Source organism: Ischnura elegans, chromosome 7 (genome assembly GCF_921293095.1).
Source record: "Ischnura elegans chromosome 7, ioIscEleg1.1, whole genome shotgun sequence".
Lineage (NCBI taxonomy): Eukaryota > Metazoa > Arthropoda > Insecta > Odonata > Coenagrionidae > Ischnura > Ischnura elegans.
This window is the reverse complement of record NC_060252.1, coordinates 36,582,419-36,591,397: the sequence shown is the minus strand read 5'-3', so window position 1 is coordinate 36,591,397 and position 8,979 is coordinate 36,582,419. Positions and strand designations below refer to the sequence as shown.

Sequence of the window (8,979 nt, the reverse complement as noted above, 5' to 3'; positions counted from 1 at the left end):
TATTTGGCTAACAATCCGTCAAAAATATACATAAATCGTGATTCAAGGAAAATAATATGGTTTAGCAAGACTTAAAACATTACATCGGGAATCATGCCTACCATTACTTATGAATGCTCTACAAAAAGTATTGATGAGAAAATTTTAAACACAGCGAAGTCAAGCTTCAATTCTTGGCGCCGGACATTTTTTTCGGATATGTAACTTCAATATCTAAGTGTTACACAGTGTAAATCATTTCCGAAACTACTGTTAATAACCTCATGGCCATTAATCAAAAGGGCTTCCTCATCAAAGGAAAAATTTGAGCATTAGGAAAGTAAAATGTCATCTAAGAGACAAGCTCGAAAGAGATTTCGCTTACAATTCCGAGTAAACTGCCATGAAAGCAATACTGTGTTAAGAAATTGAGGATGGGTCTGATGAATTTCAAGTGCTGACAAATCAGAAATTATTTTCCTTCCCCGAAATCAGACGAACATGCACAGTGGGTAACAGCTGTGTTAAATGGAATCGTTGTAGGAGGTATTAAAAAAGAAAAAATTCCCATTTTCCAACTTATATAATGTACACACCCATCAAATGTTACATTTTCAGATTTGCAGAATGATTAAACAATGCTATTGAAACTGATTATTTATACAATCAATGCAAAGTAACCAAATTCACAATAAATCTCAGGCAGACATGATGTAAAATTCTATTAAGATATATTCAGATTGGCAAGAGAATTATGAATACATGATGAAGGCCGCCACACCTCCGGGATTATTTCCAATGTTTGTACATTCATACAGCCTCAATTACATCGGCTACTGGATTAGCTGAACCTGCAATTAAAAATATGCATAAATTCTTTAGCTATATTAAGCCTAAATAGGAATTATTTGACAATTTCAATGGGCAGAATCTGTGTGATATATCAAATGCTTAGCATCACCAATCAAGATAAACCTCTAGATATTTATGAAAAATGCTATCACTTAAGTTTCTACTTCATCAGGAGAACAATGAACGAGAAATTTCAATTTCGAGTTCATTTTGAAGTTCGTCGCTAATTAAACAAGTGATTGAATGCAAGATATTCAGAATAGGAGGGCTGATTACTTTCTTTGACCACCACAAAATGCATGAATTCCTGTTGGATGTGTCAAAAGGTGTCACACTTCAAGCAGTAGCCCAATGGTCTATCCACTAGGCCACCGCACTTCCACACTGGTGGTAAACAGAGTTGGTCCTTATCAAATTGGGAACAATTTATTACACATATACAAAATAATCCTATTCCATTTAATGTTGTCTAAAATATGCAATATTTTTGTCACCCTTTAATGCCAAAACAATGAAAGTAATGAAATTGAATTTTTGCAAGCTAGTATTTGAGTAACTTGACATTATGGTGCACATGTGTGGTACAAAATAGGTGCATACTTTTGTTTGCTATGTATTGTAGTGGTGTGACATATGCGTGCACCTAGTGTACATATAGCCTAAAAAATTGTTTATTGTATCGTAAGCAATAACCTTAATGAGTGTTATTCACATTGATTAAAATTGAAGTGATAATTGTAACGAAAGACAGATATGTTGAGTCAAAGGGGGAAATTCATTGACAGATCATGAGTTCTGGGCGAGTAGTTAGTAGGAAACCACCATATGTGCCACAAACTTTCATCGCCTTATACAGGGTAATTACTTATTTTTTTCAAATTGCAAAAAAGACGAACACATGATTGATCATGATGAATACATTCACAAAGAAGCAATGAAAGGGGCACTAACTTGAAAAAAAAATGAAAGAGGCACCAACTTGATCATAGCATAGATCATAGCATAATCACAGCATAGCAAGGAGCTGTTGCTTCAGCAAAGTTGTAATCACAAAAACAAATATAAAAAACACCTACGAGCAAAAAAAATGAACAAGAGCAAAATGAAAAATGATATTAACCAGAGATTTCTGTAACTCAGCAAAAACTAATTAGAATGTTCCCTCCACTTTCTATGAGATTAGTTGACATGAATGGGCTATGAAACAAGAAATAACACATTCTGGGCATGTAAAGTGGTTCATTAATACATATCAACTTATGCTTTTACAACAATATTTTTATGACTAAGCATTTTATTTCTAAATAAGATCAATTAAGGTGTATGTCAACCCATCAACAGAGGAAGAAGGTCGTGTTCTTTTTTTGCTGAGAAAGTGCTGTTACTGGTCATCGCTAATGATCATAATAACTTTTCGGTCGATAATTGAATTATTGCTAAGCATTCCTTTCACAACATGAGACGCCAGGCCAGACGTAAGGCCAGTATAATAACTTAACAATTTTGCATTTTAGATCTAATTTCCACAATTTGTAGAAAACAACATTAATTTGCCAATGCTTGGTTGAGAACCACAAATTCCTGTACATGTGTTATGATTTTTAACTAATGTCGAATTTCGGTGGCTAAGAGTGCCATGCGTATCTCCGCTCTAAATAGACCTAATATCTGAACACCAAGTGTTCAATGAAGCACGAAATTCACTCACATCGCACAACTTGTACCGCGAATTGGCACACAAATTTTTGTACCATTATGTCAATACACAAAAATGTTCACCAGCGATGGTACGCAGGGATGAAAAGAGTTCCGAAAAAGAACGGATATTTTTAAATATCTTACTTCATTACGATAAGCATTATCACTCATGACAAAATTCAACATAGTATAATACAATTTTAGCACTGACAAGGATAAGTAACAAATAACCAGTACACTGCCGCACATGAGTCCACCTGCTGCACGCGGCACATACATAGACAATTAACAAGGTTGACCATGCACTTCAAGCCAATGATATAGATATTACTAATAATTGACCATTTTGCCACTTACCGGTGGAATGTGAGTCCACGTATCTTTTTACCGGGGCAATTACTGCACCCGTAAGCCGCGCAGCAAACCATCTGCGAAGGTTGAATAAACATGTCGTTTTCTAGATTAAATACTCACTTTTTAAAGGAGATAATAATATACCAGTATTAAGATGAATTCTAGAAAATCAGCATACCTTCAGAATGCTTCAGCAGCCTCGGTATACTGAAAATTAGGTGATTTTCTTAACACGTACCTTTATTGGAAAACGAGCGAGCGGGGTAATGGAATATGGCGGACGAACAAAAGCGCATCGGGTAAACAGCTTTCTGCTGGCTTCACTTTTTTCACCTAACGCCCTCTCCAGATGCTCTATGGTTTAGACCACGGACTTATGCCTCGTTCACATTACGATCGTCCGAGCCGTCGTCGGAACTATCGTGCATTCACATTACGATGGTTGAAACCTGTGCTGCTCTCTAGTGCTGACATCTAAAGTGAACGGGAAATTGATGATTAGCAAAGCTGTTGAAGTTTGCATTGACAAGATGTTACTGTTTTCAACGTGTATTTACCGAATAATTTTTCTTCCGCTCATATTCTTCCTTCCTAGGACAAATCCATGAAAATAATAGAGCTTAACGAGCTTTTCGTCCTTCTCTTGTTGCTTCCGTTTCCGGTCTCCCAGCGCCTAACCATAGTAAAGTGGCAACGTTCGGAACTACGTCAACTATAGTCAGAACTTGCATTCACACGGCTAGTTCGGTCAACTATCGTAGGGACGACGGCTCGGACGATCGTAATGTGAACGGGGCATTAGAATAATCAGGACTGGGCACTTAAAGCTTCATCTGTCGTCGCTATTGTCGCTTACGAGAAATTATTCTCATAGATAGCAGCACTGTAGCTCGCCTGAAACATCTAGGGAGTTGTATGGTGATTGTACAGGAGTGATCTTTTTTCAGCAAACTTTCGAATATAGAAGCTATTTAAGAACGATCAATTTTCTTGAGATACCAAGTGCGATGTATAAGGAAATTTTTCTCGATGAAGTTTTTTGACTCTTTCGAGGGAAAGGACGAATTCCTTGCAGTAGAATTGACTTCGTTGACATTTCCATGTCTATCCCTTAAGATTTTCAGCCTCAAACTTTTCGACCACAACACAGTGGAAATGTTTATTGGAAGCCGCTATTCCTGTTGAAATAGGGCACTTTAAGCTAGTATGTTAGATAGGGTCTTATCACTTTATCTTGTTCCTTCCGCCTCGATTAGTAAAACAACCATGACGTGCAATAATTTCCAGTCTAGCATTCACTTTCGTAGCATCACATATGCTATGAAACGGAGTTACCTGTTCACTACTTAGAAGCTGAATTTCACTGATAAACTTTTGAGATAAGTATTAACTGTTTATCCATGCAGTTTTTACAGTTCACTATTTTACTTTGTTGATTGACCTAATGAAATCCTAGCAGATGATATTTAATGATACACTAAATGTGAAGTTCGGGGGCCTACACTTAGGTTTTTCCACATTTCTATCGCAGGAAAGAAATAAAGTGTGTTAAAAATGCTATTCAGGGCTTGATTCGATATTTAAAGGATCTAAATTTGTTGTTTGTTTTTGGGACTGTTTCATAGCATGATACAATCTCCTTGAATCGGAATTACGTGCTTATAACTCAGGAATTTGAATTCCACTGATGAGATTTTGCGATAAGTATTAGCTATAATCCTATTCTGTAGAGTTTGTGCATGATTGACGCCGTTGATTGATCTGTTTGAAGCCTAGCGGACGGAATGCAATGAGGTAGAGAATGACATGTTCGGGGGGTTTATTTCATGGTTCTCCACCCATTTATTTCATAGAACAAAGATTTTTAATTGTGAAAATAAGTTTCAGTGCTAATGTCAGTATTTAAAAGATATAAATTCATATTGAGAGCCTTTTCCGCTAAGTCCTAACAAGGTAAATGAATAGGAGCACACGGACGAGCTTTGGTGCTGCCATCTATGTTTGAAACCATCGCCGGGAGACATTAAGGACGACATCGCTTGGCATTACCAGGGTTCGGGAGTTGCACTGGGCTGGTTTAGACGAATATTTCCCTCCGCATTTCATCCTATCTACTTCTACGGGCTGTAGAAATGATCCTGCGAACTATTCTTGGCGGCAATGGGGCGGCAAGGGGATTAGGGAGCATTTATTTCTCCTAGCTTCAAGACCATATTGCGGAATAACGTGCTGACAACGCTGTACAACATGTAAGGGATCATTTCTCTATAAAAATATAAGGAAAGTTTTGCAGAAAAAAGCATTTATTGGTTACTGTAAGTTTTCTCGCATAGTGGCTTATGTAGTCGCTTTTGATCACTCATAATTTTTCTCATTAAGAGCATGACAACCGGCTTTCATTGCTTTCATGAATATTTGAAGGTGAGAGTACAACAGGGGTGCCGACTTAGAAAAAATATTGGGGGGGCCCATACCGGGGATCTGCCCCAGGAAATTTTTTAAGTAGTGAGTTTTTAGTTTTTTAAGCATTTTAGAAGAGTCATATGATCAGCATCAGAACCCTGATAACTCGAATCCTGATATCTGGACACTCAGGGGAAAATCGACAAGCCTGGCACATTTTTTCGTCACACCCATAACCAATTTTTGAGGGGGCTCGGGCTCCGTCAGGCGCCATGGAGTCGGCGCCACTGGAGTACAAACGAGAAGTGTGCATACGATAGGCTTGAAACACTTGATGTATGTAATCTCACAAGATGTAGAATTATTCTTAGTATACACCATGCAAGTTCGACCACCAATACAGAAATATTTGAGCGATAATGCCATTCGGTCTTCCGCCGGCCGCCGGCCAGCCGCCCTCAGCGGAGTGGTGCACCGCTCAACTTAAAACCCTCTAGATGTCAGATAGGCAAGTATAGGCAGGATTTTTTTTCTCCATCTTGTTGTATATACTATTCCCAAAGATTCTGCATAAGAATCGTCGAGGAGCACGGAGGAGCACAAAACTATATCGATACATTTTACTAAAAATAGGCCCAAAAATCGCTAACATTATAAATAATTGAATATCGTTATAATAAATTCCGAAACAAAGAAAGTTTACCATAATATTGTGTAAAAATATACAAATGCCCCGTATTACCACAGACATTATTATTATTATTATTGACAGATAAATCCCATGAAATTAAAATAGTCATTTATTAAGTTGAATTTCCCTAAAATCGACTATTTCTACGCGTCGGGCGTTTTAGGCTGAACCATGTTTGACGGGTTACACAGGTCAACATAATAATCACACAGACCTATCAGGTACAAAATATTGTAATACGTAATTCAAAACTTCCTCATAAAAAGTCGAAAAAATGACTTTTGGCCAGCTTTTTTCGATTTGACCCCACTATGCGCCGTGGGAAAAGAGACAAAATGGGTTGGCAATGGGGCAATTTATTAATATTTGTGCTTCAGTCCCAATATAGATATACTGCGGCCCTTTCCATATAGCAAGTTCCTTCAGTTCCCTGATATTCTTTTCCCTATTATACTTCTTTATCTGTTCCAAGTACCGGGTGTTTCATAATGAATAGCGGGGTTTTAACGCCATCCAATATTTATTGCACCATAATTACATCCATGAATCATGCATCAAATGATAGGAAAACTCGAATACAATACGTTTTACATAAAAGCTTGCCAGTAATCAATGTTAGCACCAGGCGTTGCACGTCAAGACGGTATGCAAGTTCTTCCCAAAACGTTGATTGCTGTTTCTCGAGTAATTGTTGCAACAGCTGCTTAAATGATGTTTCTTATTTCGGAAAGGTCAGCTGGTAGTGGAGACACGGATGTTATTATCACCTGGAGGATCACAGCCGAACCTAATACGGAACCAGGCTGCACAGTAACTAAAGATTTCGTCCCTGTAAACTTTAAAGACCGTTTTACACTGGGCACGTAATTGCACAATCTGACGACGTGTACGAAGGCGCAGTCAAAATTGCGTCGTGTACAGCGGTGAACTGCAAGAACACATGCGAGAATGCGTGGAAGTGAGATGGCAAAATAGCCCCTGTTTTAATTTCGTTTATGCATTTGCGCAATTCTATGCCACTTTAGAAATGAATGCAGTGCTAACCTGCCTTAAAGGCCGTTTTACAAGGGGCCCGGAATTGCGCATTCTGACGTGTGTACGAAGGTGCAGTCAAAATTGTGTCGTGTAAAGCGGCGAATTGCAAGAAGAAATGCGAGAATGCGTGGACGTGAGATGGCAAAAATAGCCCCTGCTCTAATTCTGAGCTCGAATTCTCGCAATTTCAACAATTTTTTTTCCGATAGACGTTGCGGAGGTAACCATGAATATTATTCAGAAAATTCTAGTGAACTGAGAAAAAATGCCCCTAATTTCTACCTGTAAATAACTATCGGATGTGAAAACGACAAGTTGTGTGAGAATAAATGTTTGAGTACATGTATGAAATATTCAGTTTGCTAACTTATGGAGTGATTTGCTGATCATGGTGCCTTGAATAATGTCTCGCGGTACTCCAGAGGTAGATAAGTAAACGCAAGGAAAAATCTTTAGAATATCGTTTTTCGGTCACATTCGTTTTACCTAATGAAAAATTCTTAAACTGATGAAAAGAGGGCCACTTTACTAGATGGATAAATTAAGCAATTAAGCATTCATGATTGATTCACTCAATGGTTTGATGTATTGAACGTCACGAAGCTTACTGAAGTTCAAACGCAAATATTTCAGTCGCAGTTCACCCGAATATTCTTTCTGAGTTGCGCGCGCAAAACATGGCAACGCAGCAATAGTTCAACCCGGCGCATGGTATCCATGTATACTTTATGCTGTATATTAATCACGTATATAAAAAATTAATTGAAAAGTCTTTTTAACAGTTTTATTTTTTTCGGGGTAAACAAGTTGAACCAAAGAAATTCAGTTAACAGAGACATAATTTAGGAGCTTTTTCTGGAATTCCAAAAAACAAATTGAAAAATAAATTTAAGCAATTAATTTAAGTTATATCTTGCTTAAATTAAAACTTGTGTTGCCTACATAATTCCATAGTAATTTGAAAAATATTCAGTCAAATAATTTAATACTACACAACTAAAAAACAATTTTTAGCTCTATTATACATATTAAAACAGTTACGACGTTGCCCAAACGTGTTATAATTCATTTGAAATCATTTTTCATTCTGTGCGGCGTATATCCCGCTTGACATAAATGTGGCATGTGTACCAAAGTTCAGTGTGGCGTCTCTCCTTTTCTCTCCGAGTGAGACCCTCGTGGCTCTATGGCCTTTAAGGCCAATATGGCGTAACTATAAAAAAACTATAGACTGAAAACATTCCGAGCAGAACTTACTGTTGCTACAAACCTCAAAAAATCATAATATAGTAGTATTTCAACGTCCGATACGAATTTAATGCATGGGAGGAAAAATTTGAAAGCAAAATACCAGGCTTATCTCAGTATTTTCGCTTTAAAATCTGCAAAACCAATTTTAAAAACACGGGACATCCTCTTTTATTCCCTGGCATTTACTCCGTCTCTGCATTGGGCATTTGCCCGCAATCTGTCAAGAAATTCCGAAACTAAGGGGAGTGCGCAGTATCCCGTATGCGGCGTCTCTCCCTGATTTCAGGGATGATAATCGAAACTAAACGAATGTCAAAACCAGTAAAATTTCAATAGTTTCCTTTCCGGGAGCGAAATGTGGAAACGAAACGAAATGGATTTAAACTCGGGGATATAAACTCAGGGTCGAAACGAAATCGGAGTCAAAACTACTTCGGGTCGAAACTAAGCTAAAAATCTGGGACGAAACGAAATGAAGATAATTTTTCGCACCAGAGGACCACGTGCTTCACCCTCGAACAGTTTAGTTTCGACCCACACACCGAGTACGAAATATGGTTGAGTGAAGTGGAAGTTTGGCCTACCGCCATTAGATGCATGGGGCACTCATATTTTTACCATCAACAGGAGAATGGTAAACGCAAACTAACCATTCGATTTTTAAGCTAAATGTTTAAACCTCTCTACACGTATGTCAAACGTAATGGGTCGAAACA

General features: G+C 37.9%; 1 long non-coding RNA gene across 1 annotated transcript; it reads right to left on the bottom strand.

Annotated features, from left to right (window-relative positions):
• Positions 1–567: 567 nt before the first annotated feature.
• LOC124162360 lies at positions 568–3,103 on the bottom strand. Its single transcript, XR_006865544.1, has 3 exons — positions 3,062–3,103; positions 2,887–2,957; positions 568–830 (listed from the first exon to the last, which is right to left on the bottom strand). It is a non-coding gene; the product is annotated as an uncharacterized LOC124162360 (long non-coding RNA).
• Between the last annotated feature and the right edge of the window lie 5,876 nt (positions 3,104–8,979).